The sequence below is a fragment of the Dipodomys spectabilis genome, unplaced genomic scaffold, assembly GCF_019054845.1.
Source record: "Dipodomys spectabilis isolate Male_0828 unplaced genomic scaffold, ASM1905484v1 ptg000139l, whole genome shotgun sequence".
Lineage (NCBI taxonomy): Eukaryota > Metazoa > Chordata > Mammalia > Rodentia > Heteromyidae > Dipodomys > Dipodomys spectabilis.
In genome coordinates, this window is record NW_024870816.1 from 37,501 (window position 1) to 57,500 (window position 20,000).

Genomic DNA, 20,000 nt, shown 5'->3' on the forward strand with positions numbered 1-20,000 from the left:
CGGGCGGGTGGCGCAGCCGCAGACCAACGGGGAGGTGGGACCTTTCCGGGCACAGCCGGCACGCCAGGTAAACGAACGCGGGATCTCACCACCCCCAACTCCGGGGCGGTCCCGCGCAACGCCTGGGACACCGAGCCGGCCGACCAGCGGACCGGAAACCCCCACCGCGGCAGCGGCGGGCCCCCCCAAAAGAGGCCCGAGAGGGAAAAGGCAGCTCTCACACACACCTCAAAGACCCCGTGAACGCCCGCGGAGCCGCCCGCGCCAGCAGGGCCCCACCGCCTCCATCCACACCACACCGCCGGGCACAGCACCCATCATCGACCGCCTCTTTTTCGGCCGCGTGAGCAAGGGCCCACACACACCGGGATCCTCGGCTCCGGGGGGCCAGAACCCCCCCGAGCGGCGCACCACCACGGGCACGGCGGCCCCGGAACACCGCGGGGCCCAGCGCCCGCACGGCGCCGTCGTCGCCAACGGGCGGCGGCCCACACAGACGCTCGGGAGCAGCGTCGCCAGGGGCCGGAGGGGGAGGGGGACGGGACCCCCAAAAACCCCACGGCAACCCAAGCACGAGGCCGGGAAGCCACACACCACACGCCCTCGCATCGCGACCCGGCACGGGCTCCAGGCTCCGCCACTCGACACACCGCACGCGAGGCAGGGGCGGGGACGGATCGGGAACGTCCTCCACTCACCACACCAGACGACGGCCCGGGAGAGGTCCCGCGGGACCCTCCCCCAGCTCGGAGGGGGGAGGCGCGGGCACGCAGTTTACCGACGCGGGCAGCCACTAGCGCTCAAAAGCGGGGCAGGGAGCGGCAGGGCCGCGGGAGCCCATCGGGGGCGGGCCCCCGCCAACCCAGCAGCGCACGCCGCTTCCCGAACGAGGATCGCTAGAGAACCTCTCCTCACTCTGAGGGTGGCCCGCACCCAACCCCGACGGGAACCCCGCCGGGAACCAGCACACATCAGAGGCGTCCATCCTTCCCACCACGGGGGGCAGGGAGGGGTGGGGCACAGGGGGGGGTCTGCGGCAGCAGCAACACCAACCCTGGTCGGTCGGCCTTGCCGTGCGGGGCCAGAGCAAAGTCGCGCACACGGGCGGGAAGCCCGCACGGGCCCCGCTCGCCTCCCACTGCAACATCTCAGGTCCCCCGGTGCGATGAAAGCCAGGTGACACGGCAGGGAAGACAAGCCAGGACCAGGGCCGGCAGCTCATGCGGGGAAGCCACCGCCCAGCGCAACAAGGGAAGAGCGCTCCTCTGGGGAACCGCCTCGACCCCCCCCAGCAGAGACGTCAATCTCAACGGTAACTTCTCACTCGCACAAAAGCCCCACGAACCCGAGGACGGCCGGGACACACCACGGGCAGCAGGCTGGCACAAGGCAGCGGACAACGCCAGGATCGGGAACGACACCACCACTCAGCCTCAGGCACCTGAGAGAACCAACCGGGAGCGTTCCGGGAGCACCGCAAGAGGGCAGAGCGCGAGGCGCGGTTTTTCACACCACACAGCACGGGCAAGCACGGAGCACCGACCCTCCCTCTCCGCGGAGAGAGCCGACCCCCGTGCCGATAACGAGTCACGGGAAGAGAGGAGCAAGATCAGGGCGCCCCCCTCCTCCAGCGTGTACAAGTCCCCGACCTCACGGCGAGGGCAGGGAGAGCGCAGCCGGGCCCGGTTGCCGCACCCCCGCTTCCCCGCACACCACCGGCGCCGGCACGGTGGGACGGGTGAGGGCAGGGGCCCACGGGCAGAACGAGAAGAGCGGTCCCATTCGCCATGAATGTCCGTCCCTCGCCTGGCGCAGCTTAGGCCCGGGCCCGAAGGAGATCGCAACGTCACCACATCAATCACACCGAGGGGGTGGGAGAAGGCAGCCACGCGGCACTCGGGAGGCGGTGGCCCAGGGAAGCTCGGCTCCTGAGAGGGCCAACAGCCTGGGGATAAAAGCGTAGCCAGGACAGAAACCCTTCCGTGAGTAAGGAGCGAGGTAAAAAGAAAAAGAAAAAAAAAAAAATGAAAAAAATACCACGGGGCTTAAGCGTCCCTGGCACTCGGGATAACCAGGACACCTCTGCCGGGCACAGGACCGAAGAAGCTAGAAAGGGAGGAAAAAAAAAGAAAAAAAAAAAAAAGAAAAAGAAAAAAAGCCACGGACAGCGCTCGGGAGGTAGCGCAGCTCAGCGGCCGACCAGGCCCGCCATCGGGAAGCGGCAGGTCGGGGGAGTTGGAGCTAGGGGCGATAGGAGGAAGGAAAAAAAAAAAAGTCACGGAGGTCGGGCGAGCCCAACGGCAGAACGGGGATGCCGCACACGCAAGAGTCCGGACTCGGCGGCCGGCGGCCCCCCCCCCCCTTTTTCCTCCTCAAGCCGGCCACGGCGAGGGAAGCACACCGTGCGGGCCCTACCTATGCACACCCCAGGCAACCAACCACTCTCCTCCTCAGCGTGCCGAGGCAAGGGCCAGAATCTGGCACCGGGAGCGGGGGAGAGATCAAGGACGACGGGACTCACTCAGCCGCCAACCACCACCACACCCACGAGCCACCACAGGGACACAGGGCCTGCCCAGGGCAGCGGGAGCCCAGGGTGTGAGGGGAAGGACAGGGGGACCCGGACCGGGAAGAGACGGGAAAGGCCCAGCACACAGCATCCGAGAGAGCCCCCAGAGACCCGCTGACAGCCACCGGGACACAGCATGCCAGCACCCTCCTGCAGGTACAAAATCCTCACGTCACCACGCCAAAACCAGGTCGTCAGGCAGGGGCGACAACTCGCTGGCGACAGGGACCTCTCGGAAACCACATCAGGGACACCTGTCCCCAACACGTCCCCAACAGAGCCCAGACACGGAACTCTCAGGGACAGCTGGTCGACCACATAAGGCGAAGACAGACGAAGAGCCAGGGCGGGAGCGGGGTCAAGGGACGCTCCCGCCCCACTACCTCGCAGGCACACACCCCGGGTGTGCACGGGCTCACCGCACGGGCGGTACGGGGAGCCTTCCCCCGGCAGACGCGAGGCACCCACTCCGAGAGGCACCCAACCACCACACCCACACCGCGCGGGGTCGGTGGTGAGCGCCCTGCCGCCAGCACGCACACACCCGGGACTCCCGGGCTCGGGTCCCCGACTCCCGAGGTGCTCCCTCCGCCTCGAGTTTTCCCCTACGCAGGGCCCACCGGGCAAGTCCCCGCAGATGGTAGGTAGGTCCCGGCCCCGAGGCTCGCCTCGGCCGTGCCCGCGGCTCCTCCCGCCGGAGAGGTCTGTCCTCCGGCCTCCGGGGCCGTGGAGGAGGCCGTGGAGGGAGGCCACACGGGGCCGGCGACCCAGGCCCTCGCTCCCGGCACGCGCCAAGCGCTCACTCGGAGGTGACTCCGACGACCATCCTATGTCGGGGATGGGGGGGGCGTAGGTCCCGGCCCCGAGGCTCGCCTCGGCCGTGCCCACGGCTCCTCCCGCCGGAGAGGTCTGTCCTCCGGCCTCCGGGGCCGTGGAGGAGGCCGTGGAGGGAGGCCACACGGGGCCGGCGACCCAGGCCCTCGCGCCCGGCACGCGCCAAGCGCTCACTCGGAGGTGACTCCGGGGAGGGGGGGGGGGTCCGAGTCCGGGCCGGGACCGGCCCCACCACCTATCGGCTCACCCGGGGACCCTCTCCCCCGACTCCCGAGACGTCCCTCGTACTCTCCTTTTTTCGCCCTCAAAGACCAGAGTCCAGGGAGGGGAGGAGGACAAGGCGTCGGGCCCAGACAGAACTACTGGTCGACCCGACAAAGCTGCCACCCCCCGCACAGACCGGGCACCGAAGAGAGAGCGGCGACGCACGGCCCCACCCCGCGCTCGCCTGCGGGCGCAAAGTCCGACAGAACAGCCGCCCCGGCGCCACAGCGACACCACGGCGACAGTCGCGCCCGGCACCCGGCAGAGGCCGGGCCTCCGCCCGGCTCGCTGCCGCCAGACCTCCTCCTCCTCCACTCGCTCGCTCGGCTGAGAACGAGGGGACTGTCATATCAAAGCGGACGCCAGGGGGAGCACGACAACCGCCTTCCAACGACCGACTCCACCGAGCCGCCGTACCCCGGATCGGCGCGCGCCGGCCGGCTCTGAGCTCCGGAGACACAGAACACGGAAACAAATCGCCTCACTCACCACCGCCACGCACCGAGTGGCACAACCTAGGTCAGGACCTGCAGCCGGGTCCTCTCTGCGACCTCACGAACGACACCAGAGCCACCAGAGACCTAGACCGAGATCGAGCCGCCGCCGCCGCCGCCGCCGCCGCCGCCGCCGCCGCCGCCGCCGCCGCCGCCAGCGACCAAAGTGAAACCAGGAACCAGGACGAGATTCGCCCGAACGGAGCGGCCCGAACCCGAGAACCGGGAAGCTGGGATCGGTCCCAAGCAGGAAGGGGCGGCAAAGACGGCAGGCCCGCACCACGAGAGAAAACGAACCGGCCACCCGCACGACCTCCGCCGCCCGTGGCAAGACCCCCACCCCCGCCCAACATGGCCAGAAAAGGGCAAGTGAGCGCTCGTCCCACCGTCTGCCTGCCCGTCTTTTTTTTTGGGGGGGGGGGGGGAGTGGGGGGGGGTTGTTTGTACGTTTTGTTTTCTTTTTCCCCCAGATGGAAACCAGAAAGAGAAAAAAAAAAAAAAAAAACTCCCAAAGATGGGTCGGCTCCAGCAAGAGACGAGCCGTCGGGAGGCACCCCGCTCACTTGTGAAAGTCCGCTCCTCGCCCGCCCCACAACACACTCCCTCCCCCCGCCCCCACCCGCCACCCCTCACAGGCAGGGAAAGGGCAGGGGGAAGGCCAGAGAGAGGTTTCTTCTAACACACAGAGAGTAGCTACGTCACGCACACAGGTCTGGAAAACCACGGTGACCGTGCAATGGGAAGCATGAGTCCACTCACCCATCACCGAATGACAGGAAAGCCAAACGAGAGCCGCTGCTGGCTGGGTGGGGAAGGAAGGGGAGGTGGCACCCGTGTGACGCTTATCCCCGGGCACCGCACCGGACGGAACGACCTTCTCACCGGTTCGTACTCTAGCCTGTCCAGACAGCTAGCCTTTTCTAATAGGCTCTGCCACTCTCTCTCTGGAGCAGGATTCGGGGCATGAGGCGATGAATCTAAACCCTACACACAGGTGTCGGAGGGTAGAGGCATCATCACTCACATGCCTGTGGTGGAGGACCTGGACCCGAGCGTGGCGGTGCACAGTGTGTGTGTGTGTGTGTGTGTGTGTGTGTGTGTGTGTGTGTGTGTGTGTGTGCGGGGCTGGGGGGAGGGCAGGTAGGGAACCCTAGGAGGAAACACAGGGAGAGACGAGGGGCCCCGGCCCAAACAGAGTGGAGGCGTCAGTCAGAGGGGCGATCCTATCGCCCGGGGGTGAAGCATGGTTAGAACCCACAGGCCCGGCGGGCGTACTTCTCTTTGGAGTTCGCACTGGGAACATACGCAGGCACAAGTGCCCCAGCACACACATCGCATCACAGACGGGTAGAGAGGCAGAGCCAGGGGTTCAGGCATGGCAAACACTCTATTCCGTCAACACACACACACACACACACACACACACACACACACACACACACACACACACGTTACGGTGTGTGTACAATATCCACAAGGTAAAAGTTTATTCATCCATTCCCCAAAGAATAAGAATAAGATTATGTCAGACAGAGGGAAGTAGATCGACGGACTAGGAGCGCGAGGGGCGGGGGGGGGGGGGGGGGGGGGAGGGGGTTGCCGGCGGCGGAGAAGAACCTAGAACAGGTGATGCCAGGGGAAGACAGACCGGCGGAAAGACAGACAGACAGACCGACCGACCGACCGACCAACGGCACGGCACGTGTTTTCCCTCCTATGTGGATGCTAGACCTAAACTATAACTGGACATGGTAAGCTACACAGCACTCCGGGCAAACAGAGTGTGTGTGTGTGTCCCCGTGTGGGTGACACACATAACGTCCTTTTGTCAGAAGGTGTAACTTCTCTGAGCATTTAAGATATTGCAGAGAAGACATAAGACGTGATATCCCTAAGTGGCACGACTGTGAACGTATTATCACAACCGGACGTGTTAGGATTAAAGCTGGAATTAGGAGGACAGAAACGTACCTGTCATTATTACAAGTATATTTGGTTTAGGATCTTTCAAAACACATTGATGTATCCTTCTGGACACCATGGTCTAGGACCACACCAGTAAATAGCCACTTCAAAGCCAGATCATCGGTTGGATACGTTTCAATTGGTTTATATTGCATCCTCCAATATTTTTTTCTTCTTTTTATTCTATCTTCTCACTAAAGATCCAGTGGCATAAAGCTACTTTTGTTCTATTCATGTTCCATAACTGAAGTGATCTGCTTTGTTTTGCAGCTTTCTCAGCTTAATTCACTGAGGCCTATTTAGTCACACATGATGAGAGGTCCAGATACATCTTTGGGGCCACGGATGGCTTTTGTAAAGTCCATTTGGGGAAATAGCAAATATAATCTACCGTGTTCTAAAATTTAACAGATTATCTCTATGGGACCGATAGAAATACCCAGATGTGCCCTGTCAACAGCCAGTTATTTTAACTTACTTAAGGGAAATCAAGTGAATAAAAGTCTATATAGTTCAAGAAATTTTATTCTGATACCTATATAAAAAGTTTACCTGAGTGGGTGAGGACATTTGCATGAAATTTCACCTAGGGCAGCACTTGATATTTATAACTCTCCCTGAACTATTGCATTGCCTGTTTTCCATTTTCTTGGCACTCCTTGAGAAATGTTCCCGTCTCAATCTTTCACCCACTGCAGCCGTGGGACCCTTTTTCATAATACTGACGTAAAGACATTTGTGTTACTGTATATAAATTACAACCGTAAATAAACTGGTACAGTTTGCTCATAAGACGTAATATCCAAACGAATTCCGTGTCCAGAAAATAACGAAAAGAAACACCCCCTGCGGGCCCCCCTCCCCCTCCGCTCGGCCCTCCCTTCAAGAAAATTTCCTTGTTTGCTGTGGTTTCATTTTGTTTTGTTGTAAATAAAGCCGCAGAAGAGAGCCGGCGATACCTCATCGCGACTCTCGCGAGAGTCTGCGAGACTCTCGCGAGAGTCGCCAGCCTCCGCCATCAGCCCCGAATCACTCCCTGTCACTCCACACGGTGTCCAGTAGGTGGCACCCCGAAACAAGGAAAAACAACGTCAGGCCCAAGATCGATCCCGACCGAACCGACACTTTAGGAAGGTCTTGTGAGGAAGGAACACCTCCCCCTCACCCGCGCGCGCGCACACACACACACACACACACACACACACACACACGCACGCACACACACACACACAGACACACACACACACACACACACACACACACACACACACACACACACACACACACACACACACGCCCCAGCATCCCCGCCCACACAGGTCATGAATGGCAAACCCCTATCGCACAGAGAGACAGACAGACAAAGCACACCGGGTGTGGAGAGAGACCGCAAATGAAAAACAAAAACAAAACCAAAAAACATTTTCCTGGCTTGACCCATGAATGGGCCTGGGCTGGCATTCTGTCCTCTGGGATCTACAGTCAATCCATGGCGGGTCTCGCCTCTCTCCTCATCACTGTAATCCTATCTGATATTTGCCAGAGCCGAACGTGCAGTGGGGACACTTTGGTTCATCGATCTAAACTAGGGGCCGGGGGGGGGGGGGGGGGGGGAGGGTGGCGGGCGCGGAGGGGAAGCCTAGGAAGTCTGTTGCTATAGTTGGTGGCGGCGGCGGCGGCGGCGGCGGCGGCGGTGGTGGCAGTGCAAAGTGTGTGGGGGGGGAGGGGAAGAGGTAGATCACATGCTGCCATGCGTGCCTGTGTCTGTGTGGTAGGAAACAGCAGCAAAGATCAAGGGGTGCAGGGTGTGTGTGTGCACGCCCCAATCCTGGGACTTGAACTCAGAGCCTGAGTGCTGTCCCGTGGCTCTTGTGCTCAAGACTGGCACTCTGGGGCTGGCAAGGTGGCTCAGTGGTAGAGCGCTTGCCTTGCGTGCATGAGGCCCCGGATTCGATTCCTCAGCACCACATAAGCAGAAAAAAGCCGGAAGTGGCATTGTGGCTCAAGTGGTAGAGTGCTAGCCTTAACCTGAAGAGCTGAGGGACAGCGCCCAGGCCCAGAGTTCAGGCCCACGACCGGACACCCCCTACCCCGTGCCAAAAAAAAAAAAACAGAGAGACTGGCAGTCTGCCATTTGAGCCAAAACTCCACTTCTGGCCTTTGGGTTGCTTAATTGAAGACATGAGGCTCACCAAAGTGCAATGCCTATATACCTCTGATCATATAAGAAGTCTTCCCCTTTCTTTGTGTTTGTTATCATCGACGTTATTTTGTTTTCTCTTCCCCCCCCCCATTGTTTCTTCCTTCATCTATTTCCGGGAGGGGCAAGAAATGGAGGGACCCAGGATGAAGAAGTGCAACAGTGGCACTCACTAGACACTATGTTGACACACAACCTGTGGCTGGGGAACAAACAGAACTTGAGGGAGGGAAAATCTGTGAGAGAGCCAGGGAAGGGGTGACATTGTCCAAAAAAAATGTACTCTTTTTTTGGGGGTGGGGGGAAATGGGAGGGCAGGAATGGAAACAAAGGAGGAGGCAGCAATGCTTGATAAGAAATGTACTCATTTCCTTGCTCTTGCTCCTGTCATTGTAACCACTCTGTAAGTATTTTCACAATTAAAACAACTCATTAGCCGGGCGCCGGTGGCTCACGCCTGTAATCCTAGCTACTCAGGAGGCTGAGATCTGAGGATCGCGGTTCAAAGCCAGCCCGGGCAGGATAGCGCCCAAGCCCAGAGTTCAAGCCCCACGAGAAAAAAAAACAAAAACAAAAACAAAAAAAAAACTTATTAATTAAAAAAAAATGTACTCTTCCTACCCCACTTATGTAATGTAATCTTTCCTATCCTTTTTTTTTGGGGGGGGGGGGTCGGTGGTGTTTCTTAAACTCTGGGCCTGGGTGCTGTCCCTAAACTCTTCAGCTCAAAGCGAGCGCTCTACCGCTTGAGCCACAGCGCCACTTCCGATTTTCCAGTGCCTTATTGGAGATAAGAGTCTGGTGACTTTCCTGCCCTGGCTGGCTTTGAACCGTGATCCTCAGCTCTCAGCCTCCTGAGCAGCTAGGATTACAGACGCGAGCCACCGGTGCGGACTGGCATACTTTAACCGTTCTGTATGTCACCATTTCCCTAACAATTTGTAAAAAAAAAAAATCAAGAGAGAGGGCGGGGGAGATAACAACCCCTCACGCCTGAGAAGTGAAACCCAACGGGCTTCTAACCGATCTGAGATTCTTTGAAGGTTTTTGCGATGTTAATCACAATCACAAACACAGACGGACAGTTTCTCCAGTCACTCCTTTAGAGGAACGGGGAACAGGGACAGGGAGAAGAGAGGCAGATCCTGGCCTGACCTAGGCGGGAAGATGGAGGGGAGACAAGACTCCTGAACTCCTTTTTCCCCCTCACTCTCCTCCGTCCAGAGGGTGGGAGCTTAGGGGTCGGCCACGGGGACATCCCACGGTCACAGTCATGCCTCCCGGAGGGGCAGAGGGCAGAGCACAGGCAAGCATGCCAGCTTCCCCGCCCGCCCCTCCCATTCTGTCCCTGGCGGGCTTGGGCGGGAGGCATACTACTGGCAGCGGGCGGGTGGAAGCAGTCTGACAACTCCATCTTGCAGGAAGTCAGTGGCTGCTGGTGGTAGGCAGGGAGGGTCCCAGCAGAAAAAGACCCGAGAGAGAGCGCGCAGGCTTTTCCTGCCCAAGGGCAAAAGAGGCCACTTTTGTAAAGACGGGGAGGGGGAGGGGAGGCTGATTCACTCCCCCCCCCCACCCCACCCCGCGCGCTAATGAAGTTACAGGAGCTGAGGGCTGGGCGCCCCTCCCCACCCTGCAGGAGTGTTTCGCAGCGGACTCAGGGCAGGGCGGGGGTGGGGGTGGGGTGGGCTGGTTTAAGCCTGGAGCCCCAGTCAACTCAGGAACTTCAGGCAACTTTCCTTTGTCTTGTAAATGTCGTCATGGCAACGATTTAAGCGCCCTGGCAGCGGGGGGGGGGGGGGGGGGGGAGGGGGGGAGGAGAAAGAAGAAGAAACAAACACGCACACCCCGAGCCGGCCTGCCTGAGTTGAGGCCTTAAATTTCAACCTCAGTAGGGCCACTAAACTAATAAAAATCGTTCTAAGAAACTATTGACAGAGGACCCTCCGGGTAGGGTGATTAGGCTCTGTACCCGTGAGGCGAGGTGGCCGTGTGTTCCAGCTTTGTGCCAAGATGTTGCCTTATCTCGGCCTATCTTCCTTCCCAGAATTGAACACAGAGGCAAGCAGGATAATTTCCAGGGGGAAATGAGGCCTGGGAAAGCACCACCAGGAATTCAGAGACAAGACAGCCGGACAGCTTCCTAATGAATGGCTCCAGTGAAGTCACATACACATCCTATTTTCTTCACTTTTCAGTCCCTCATAAACGAATAGTTATTAGGAAAGAAAACTAATAGGTGGGGGTGGGTGGTGGAAGGGAAAAGAGCAGCTCCCTTCCTCTGAGCTTTTGCCCAAACAATGAGTATACTGTGGGAACGGAGCAAAGAGTTTCCTCAAAGAAAGGAGGAAACTTACACCGGGGAGGGAAGTAAATTTTAAAAAGAAACAGAGCATGGGTCAAACCACCCCCCCCCCCCATGCATGCATGGGAAACCAACAGAATCATCTCTTAAACCCTACTACAGGCTCAAGGTAGAGAGTTTACTTTGTTTCTTTTTCCTCTGCGTGTTTTCAAGGTTTCACTTTCATTTCTGGGCACATAACCATTGGGCCTTGCCTCGGTGGGTGTTTCTCCCCCTAAAAGTATCTATCCTGTCTTTTGGGCCTTACTGTGTGTGAGTGAGTGAGTGAGTGAGTGAGTGAGTGAGTGAGTGAGTGAGTGAGTGAGTGAGGCAGCCAGGCAGCCAGCCAAGCAGCCAGCCAAGCAGCCAGCCAAGCAGCCAGCCAGGCAGTCAGTCCAGAGATCTAATTTCTCCCCTTTAAACATACCTTTTGCATATGAGAGAGAAAACACACTAAACTGGTTTTTTTCTATAGGAACATATATGTGAATACATTCACCATGGAGTGAAAAGATAGAGTTGCTTCCAAATGATATGTACAGCAGAATACCAACACATCGAGATGACTTCTGCAAGAAGCCAAGGCCCACTTTTGCAATCCCATAATGAGGAAGCCTCAGTCAGTGGCCTGGTTTGAGTCCAGGCCTCCACTTAAAAACGACCTTTACTTTGTGTTTTTATTTTTCCCTGTTTTCTTTTCCTTTCTATGACCTCTCCCCCCAACTCCCCACCCCCTTCCCTCCACAGGTCTCTCTTTCTCCTTTTCTTTCTCTGTAGTTTGAGCCTGAGAGTTACTTAATTCCCGAACTTCTGGGTTTTCCTTAGATCTGGTAACCTGGTGGACATAAAAATTTGGGAAAGCCTCAAAACAGTCACCCACACCCCATGAAAAATAATCATGCTTGTCGCCAAAAGCTTTTAAATGAGAAAACAGTGGTCAAGTGAAGCAAATGAAGGCTGTAATAGCCACCATGTTTCTAGACTACTGTACCAAGTTTTTAAAATATATATATATACTTTTAAATATATTTTTATTGTAAAAATACTGTACAGAGAGGTTACAATTACATGGGTAAGATAATGAGCACATTTCTTATAAGCATTGTAGCCTCCTGCTTTGTTTCCCCTTTCCATCCCTTCGTATCCTCCCCCCCCCCTCCCCACCCCCCCCCCCCGTCCCTCCCCAAAGTTGTAAAGTTCGTTTTTCGACATAACGACTTGTATATCTCATTGTTTCAATGGATCCTCCTGTATCCCTGTTTTAACAATTTGTTTTTTCCCTTCCCCTCCACATATATCAACACCAGGATTTTTTTTTTATTAAGCAAAACAACTCAGTTATTCAGCTGTGAGTATGTCCATACAAACAATATGCAGGAGCCTTCCATGCTTGACTGGCCAAAAAAGGGGGGAGAGCTAGGAAGGTGGCTTAGTGGTAGAGTGCTCGCTCGCCTTGCAAGCATGAGGCCCTGGGTTTGATTCCTCAGCACTATATAAACAGAAAAGGGGATCAGTGGCACACTGTGGCTCAAGTGGCAGAACAGTTGTGAGCCTTCAGATGAAGAGCAGAGAGACAGCACCCAGACCCAGAGTTCAAGCCTCACGCCCGACAACAAAAAAACTGAAAATAATAAATATATATGTGTGTATCACACTATATGTAAGCATATATATATATATATGTATGTGTGTGTATAAATATATATTGGTATATGTATGTATATGCATGTGTGTGTGTGTGTGTGTGTCTGTGTCTGTGTGTGTGTGTGTGTCTGTGTGTGTGTCTGTGTAGAGAGAGAGAGAAAGCCAGAAGTGGTGATGTGGTTCAAGTGATACAGTGCTAGACTTGAGCAAAAGAAGTTGAGTGACAGTGCTGAGGCCCTGACTTCAAGTCTCAGTATTGCCCACCCCCCCAAAAAAAAATAAAGAAAAAGGAGAGAGAGAGAGAGAGAGAGAGAGAGAGGGTGGGGGGAAGAGAGAAAGTAAAAAACGAAGGAAGGAAGGAAGGAAGGAAGGAAGGAAGGAAGGAAGGAAGGAAGGAAGGAAGGAAGGAAGGAAGGAAGGAATGGTCAATGACCTGTTTTTCTTACCTGTAGAGAAATGCCCCAAACATCTAGAAATTCAGGTTGGGGCAAAGATAAAACAACTAACTATCTGTACATAACTCAGCTGCCACATCCCTCCCCCCCCCCCCCCCCGCCTGTTTAACCCTGAAAACACCCATGAAGTCAAGGAGCTGTGTAGGTCTCTCTCCCTTCAAGAGCACCCACACTGTATTAGAGTATGTCCTTGTCTGTCTGTCTGTCTGTCTGTCTGTGCCTTTTTGGGGGGTCTGGTTGTCTGCTTGCCTGCTTGCTTACTTACTCCATAAAAACTCCACCAGAGTGACTCCTCCAGAAATTCTTATTCAATGATCGAAATCAAGATCAAGAGTCCTAAGGGAAGAGTCCGTACATGGAAGGGTAAAAAGTCACTAGCCCTCACCTGTGTTTGGTGACAAGAAGAACTCCATACCAACCGTCTACCTTAATACATGAGGACAGGGCAGGGAAGGAATAAATTTATTCAGGTGATCTAGTCAGTCACACTGATGGGTCTCTAGGGCTCCCCCTCCATGTCTCCGTCTGTCTGCCTCTGTGTGTGTGTGTGTGTGTGTGTGTGTGTGTGTGTGTGTGTGTGTGTGTGTGTGTGTATCTCAGATCTAGTTGGACTTGTGGATCTCTCGCTCCCCCTTCCATCTCTTACTCTGTGTGTCTTTCCATCGGTCTCTGGGTCTCTGTCTCTCTCTCTCCGTCTCTGTCTCTCCTCTCTGTCTGTCTCTCCTGTGTCTCTGTCCTCTCCCCTCCCCCACCCCTTGCTTTTCTTTGTGGACTCAAGGCAGAACTGTATTTCAGGCCCAGTGGCCTCTGCTTACTCAGCTTGCCAGCCTGGAACCCGCCAGAGGCAACTTCTTCCTTGGTGTCCCCGAAGGAAGGAGGGAGCAGGAACCGGTGCCCCAAAAGAGACTCTTATCTCCAATGAATCACCCGCCTGGCCACCCGCCCGCCCGTGTCAACCCACACAGAATATGAAAGCCACACATGAGCTCAAGAACATGCAAAGACTCAGTTTAGAGGAGTCTCATGTTGAACATGGAGACTCGGTCTGTAAACAAGATGGATGCCGCTGCCATCTCTGCTGCCATTTAGACCCGAGTTTTTAGGGAAGCTGTCTACCACCCACATTCCCAGTCCACTTCCTTGAGAATGTCTCAAGGATGGATGGCTAATTTTACTAAATCATCACCTGGTTTCCCGAAGGAGAAAATGCCTCTGCACACCCCCCCCCTGCAGATCCCTTCCCAAGGCCCCACGTCTGGGCGGGGGAGGGGGGAGATAAAAAAAACAACAACCAAAAAGCATGTAAATAAGCCGGGCCGCTGGTGGCTCACGCCTGTAATCCTAGCTACTCAGGAGGCTGAGATCTGAGGATCGCGGTTCAAAGCCAGCCCGGGCAGGAGAGACCTATAGACTCCGATCTCCAATAAACCACCAGAAAACCGGAAGTGGTGCTGTAGCTCAAGTGGTAGAGCGCTCGCCTTGAGCTGAAGAGCTGAGGGACAGCGCCCAGGCCCAGAGTTCAAGCCCCAAGGCCGACAAAAAAAAAAAAAAAAAGCACGTAAATAATAAGTGGATATACGTATATTTATATGTGTGTATCACACTATGTATAAGTATATATATATATATGTGTGTGTGTGTATGTATATATATGTATAAATAAATGAACATATGTGTGCTTATACGTATATACGTATATGTATAAATAAATGAATGTGTTTATATATGTATATGCATATAAACACATATATATGTATAGATATATACATACACGCATACTCACGCACACACACGCACGCACACACACATAGATATATATAGATATATGTAGATGTATATCTATATCAATAGATAGATAGATAGATAGATAGATAGATAGATAGATAGATAGATAGATAGATAGATAGATAGATAGATAGATAGATATCACGTACATAGACATAAGTAGCGCTGTGGCTCAAATGGTACAGTGCTAGACTTGAGCCGAAAAAGCTGAGTGTCTGAGTGACAGTACTCAGGCCCTGACTTCAAGACCCAGGATTGCCCACCCCTCCAAAAAAATAGAGAAAAAGGAGAGAGAGAGAGAGAGAGAGAGAGAGAGAGAGAGAGAGAGAGAGAGAGAGAGAGAGAGATGGTGGGGGAAAAAAGAAAGAAAGGAAAGAAAAAAGGAAGGAAGGAAGGAAGAGTCAGTGACCTCTTTCTCTTACCTGTAAAGAAATGCCCCAAACATCTAGAAATTCAGGTTGGGGCAAAGATAAAACAACTAACTATCTGTGCATAACTCAGCTGCCACATTCCCCCGCCCCCCCCCCCCCCCCCCCCGCTTTAACCTTGAAAACACCCATGAAGTCAAGGAGCTGTGTGGGTCTCTCTGTCTGTCTGACTGTGTCTGCCTTTTTTTTTTTTTGGACTGGTTGTCTGGTTGCCTGGTTGCCTGCTTGCTTACTCCATAAATTCTTTTTTTTTTTTTTAATTTTATTTTATTTTATTTGAGAACATACTGTACAGAGGGGTTACAACTACATGGGCAGGATAATGCACACATTTCCTACCAAGCATTGCAGCCTCCTCCTTTGTTTACACTTCATCTCCCTTCCCAGCCACCCCCCTCCCCCCAACCCAATCCTTCCCCCTTCCCCGCCCCCCCACCGTAAAGCTCCTTTTTCACACGACATTTTGTACTTCTCATTGTTGCAACAGGTCCACCTGAATCCTTAAACGACTTGTTTGTCCCCATCTCCCCCATAAGTTATACTGACATCAAATATAGTGAAAGCGGGGGTTACACTGTGGGGGGGGGGGGGACATACAAAGCAACAAAGAAACAATCCTATAAATGCGTTAGAAACACGTGCATGAAAAAAAAACCATTAAAATACATATTCAAGGGTTCGTTTTCCTAACATCACATTATCTGACCTTTTCCACTTGACTCATACATATACTAGATATTGCAAATAAGGGAAACCATGGGACCTATGTTTCTTTGGGCCTGGCTTACTTCACTTAATATAATTTTTTCCAAGCCTTTCCATTTCCTAACAAATGGGGAAATGTCATTCTTTCTGATTCCTCCAGAAATTCTTATTCAATGATCGAAATCAAGATCAAGAGTCCTAAGGGAAGAGTCCGTACATGGAAGGGTAAAAAGTCACTAGCCCTCACCTGTGTTTGGTGACAAGAAGAACTCCATACCAATAGTCTACCTCAATACATGAGGGCAGGGCAGGGAAGGAATAATTTATTCAGGTGATCTAGTCAGTCACACTAATGGGTCTCTAGGGCTCCCCCTCCATGTGTCCCTCTGTCTGTCTCTCTCCGCGTGTGTCCGTCTCCGTGTGTGTGTGTGTGTGTGTGTGTGTGTGTGTGTGTGTGTGTGTGTGTGTGTGTGTCCGTCCGTCCATCCGTCTGTTTGTTGATTCAGGGGAATCTAGTTGGACTTGTGGATCTCTCGTTCCCCCTGCGGCTCTTTCCCTGTGTGTCTTTCTGTCGGTCTCTGGGTCTCTGTCTCTGTCTGTGTGTCTGTCCCTCTTTGTCTCTGTCTCTGTCTGTCTCTCCTCTCTGTCTCTCTGTCCTCTCCCCTCCGCCCCCCCCCCCCCCCCCCGCTTGCTTTTCGTTGTGGACTCCAGGAAGAAATGTATTTCAGTCCCAGCGGGGCTCTGCTTACTCTGCTTGCCAGCCTGGAACCCACCCGCCAGCGGCAACTTCTTCCTTGGTGTCCCTGAAGGAAGGAGGGAGCAGGAACCGGTGTCTTATCTCCAATGAATCGCACACCCCACCCCGCTCGCTCATCCGCTCGCCCGCCCGCCGGCCGGCCGTGTCAACCCACGGAGAACATGAAAGCCCACATGAGCTCGTGGACACTCGGTCTGTAAACAAGATGGATGCCGCTGCTGCCATTTAGGCCCGAGTTTTTAGGGAAGCTGTCTACCACCCAGACACATTCCCAGCCCACTTCATTGAGAATGTCTCAAGGAGGATGGCTGAAGGATGGATGGCTAATTTTACTCAATCTCTCTTTCTTCTTCTTTTGCCAGCCCCTAGACTGGCAAAACAAGTGGGGGAGGGCTGGGAAGGTGAAGAGCACACACACACAGAGAGAGAGAGAGAGAGAGAGAGAGAGAGAGAGAGAGAGAGAGAGACAGCACCCAGCCCCAGAGTTCAAGCCTCACACCCGACACACACACACACACAAAAACATGAAAATAGCTGGGCGCTGGTGGCTCGCGCCTGTAATCCTAGCTGCTCCGGAAGCTGAGATCTGAGGATCTCGGTTCAAAGCCAGCCTGGGCACGAAAGACCGTGAGACTCTTATCTCCAATAAGCCACTCAGAAAACCGGAAGTGGTACTGTGGCTCAAGTAGTAGCGCCCTAGGCTTGAGCTGAAGAGTTGGGGGACAGTGTCCAGGGCCAGCCAGGGTTCAAGCCCCACGTCCCGGGAAAAACCAAACCAAAAAACAAAACAAAACCAAAAAAAAAACAAAAATCATGAAAATAATAAGGCAATGTGTGTGTGTGTGTGTGTGTGTGTGTGTGTGTGTGTGTGTGTGTGCGTGCGTATCACAGTATATATGTATGTGTATAAATATATGTGTGCATGTATATATACACATATGTGTATAAATATATATGTGCACGTATATATACACATGTGTATAAATAAACGAATAGATGTGTGTTTATACATATATACGTCTATGTATAAAATGAATATATATAATATATATTACACACACACACACACACACACACACACACACACACACACACACACACACACGCCACGTACATAGTACATAGACAGATAAAGCCAAAAGTGGAGCTCTGGTTCAAGTGATAGACTGCTAGAATTGAGCCAAAAAAGCTGAGTCGCTGAGTGACAGTGCCTTGACTTCGAGTCCCAGGATTGCCCACCTCCCCCCCCCCATAAAAAAGAGAAAAAGGAGAGGGGGGGCACACAAAGAAAGAAAGAAAGAAAGAAAGAAAGAAAGAAAGAAAGAAAGAAAGAAAGAAAGAAAACAAGCGTTAATGATCTGTTTATCTTATCTGTAAAGAAATACCCCAAACATCTAGAGTTGAGATTGGAGCAAAGATAAAACAACTATCTGTGCATAATTCAGTTGCCACATTCCCCCCGACCCCCCACTTTAACCCTGAAAACACCCATGAAGTCAGGAGCTGTGTGGGTCTCTCTGTCTGTCTGTCTGTCTGTCTGTGTCTGCTTTTTTTTTTTTTTTTTTTTTGTGGTCGGGTTGTATGGTTGTCTGGTTGCCTGATTGCTTACTCCATAAAACTCCACCAGAGTGACTCCTCCAGAAATTCTCATTCAATGATCAAAATCAAGGGTCCTAAGGGAAGAGTCCCTACATGGAAGGGTAAAAAGTCACTAGCCCTCACCTGTGTTTGGTGACAAGAAGAACTCCATACCAATCGTCTACCTTCATACATGAGGGCAGGGCAGGGAAGGAATAAATTTATTCAGGTGATCTAGTCAGTCACACTGATGGGTCTCTAGGGCTCCCCCTCCATGTCTCCCCCTCTCTGCCTGTCTGTGTGTCGGTCTCTTGTCTTTGCCTCTGTGTGTGTGTGTGTGTGTGTGTGTGGTGGGGGCATGTGTGCCTGTTCCTGTTTGTTGATTCAGGTGATCTAGTTATACTCCCCATCTCTCCCTCTGTCTGCCTGTGTGTCGGTGTGGTGTGTGTGTGTGTGTGTGTGTGTGTGTGTGTGTGTGTGTGTGTGTGTGTGTGTGTGTCTGTCTGTCTGTCTGTCTGTCTGATTATTCAGTTGGTGTAGTTAGATTTGTGGATCTCTCGCTCCCCCTCCATCTCTCCATCTCCCTCTTGTCTGCCTCTGTGTGTGTGTGTGTGTGTGTGTGTGTGTGTGTGTGTGTGTGTGTGTCCGTCTGTCTGTCTGTCTGTCAGTGTGTCTGTCTGTCTGTCGATGATTCGTTCAGGGGACCTAGTTGGACTTGTGGATCTCTCGCTCCCCCTCCATCTCTTCCCCTGTGTGTCTTTCCGTCGGTCGCTGGGTCTCTGTCTCTCTCTGTCTCTGTCTCTTTCTCTCTGCCTCTCTGTCTCCTGTCTGTCTCTGTGTCCCCCCTCCCCGCCTCCCCGCCTCCCCGCCTCCCCTCGGTCTTGCTTTTCCTTGTGGACTCCAGCGGGGCTCTGCTTACTCTGCTTGCCAGCCTGGAACCCACCCGCCAGCGGCAACTTCTTCCTTGGAAGAAGGAAGGAGGGAGCAGGAACCAGCGTCCCAGAAGAGACTCTCATTTTCAACGTGGACACTCGGTCTGTGAACAAGATGGATGCCGCCGCCGCCATTTAGGCCCGAGTTTTTAGGGGAAGCTGTCTACCAACCCAGACACATTCCCAGCCCACCTCCTTGAGAATGTCTCAAGGATGGATGGCTAATTTTATTCAATCATCATCTGGTTTCCGGAAGGAGAAAATGCCTCTGCTCACCCCCACCCCGCAGTTCCCCTCCCCGGGTATCCTGCACACGAGATGGCAGTCCTTGTGATATCTGAGCTGCCACACCACACCACACCACACCACACCACACCACACCACACCACACCACACCACACCACACCACACCACACCACACCACACTGTGGCAGAAAGTTCCTCCTATGGATTGTCTGGCCTCAGGAATTGACTCTCTCCCCGAGCCGAGGCCCCTTTTCCTTGGGAAAGAAGGATGTCCATGAGGACAAAAATAAGACCGAAAACAGAGCAAACTTATCCATAAGACAGGTAGGGCACGAAACCTTTCGGCCGGTCGGTAAAGAAAATCCCCAGGCAAAGGCTCACCGGCCGGGTGGTGCCGGTGGCAGCAGTGGCTCACTGCCCATCATCCGTCTGAGGTGCTGAGCGAGGGGGCTGAGACCTGAGGATAGTGGTTCATAGCCCGCCCGGGCAGGAAAGTCCATTTGAGACTCTTCATCTCGATGGGTCACCCAAAACGCCAGAAGTGGAGGTGGACTTGGGGGAAAATGCCCTAGTGAAGATTTCCTCGGGGCTGAATTAGTACTACCGTGTCGTCATGCAAGAGCACGAGCTCGCAGAGGACAGTACCGTGCCTCTGGTTCCGGGCGGGCAGAACCCGGTGCGGGGGGGGGGGGGGGGTGGTGGTGGTGGGGGGAATCCCAGAGGTGGACTGGGCTGGGAATGTGTCTCAGCGTGCTTGAAGCCCTGGGTTCAATTCCTCAGTACCACCTAAACAGAACAAGCCA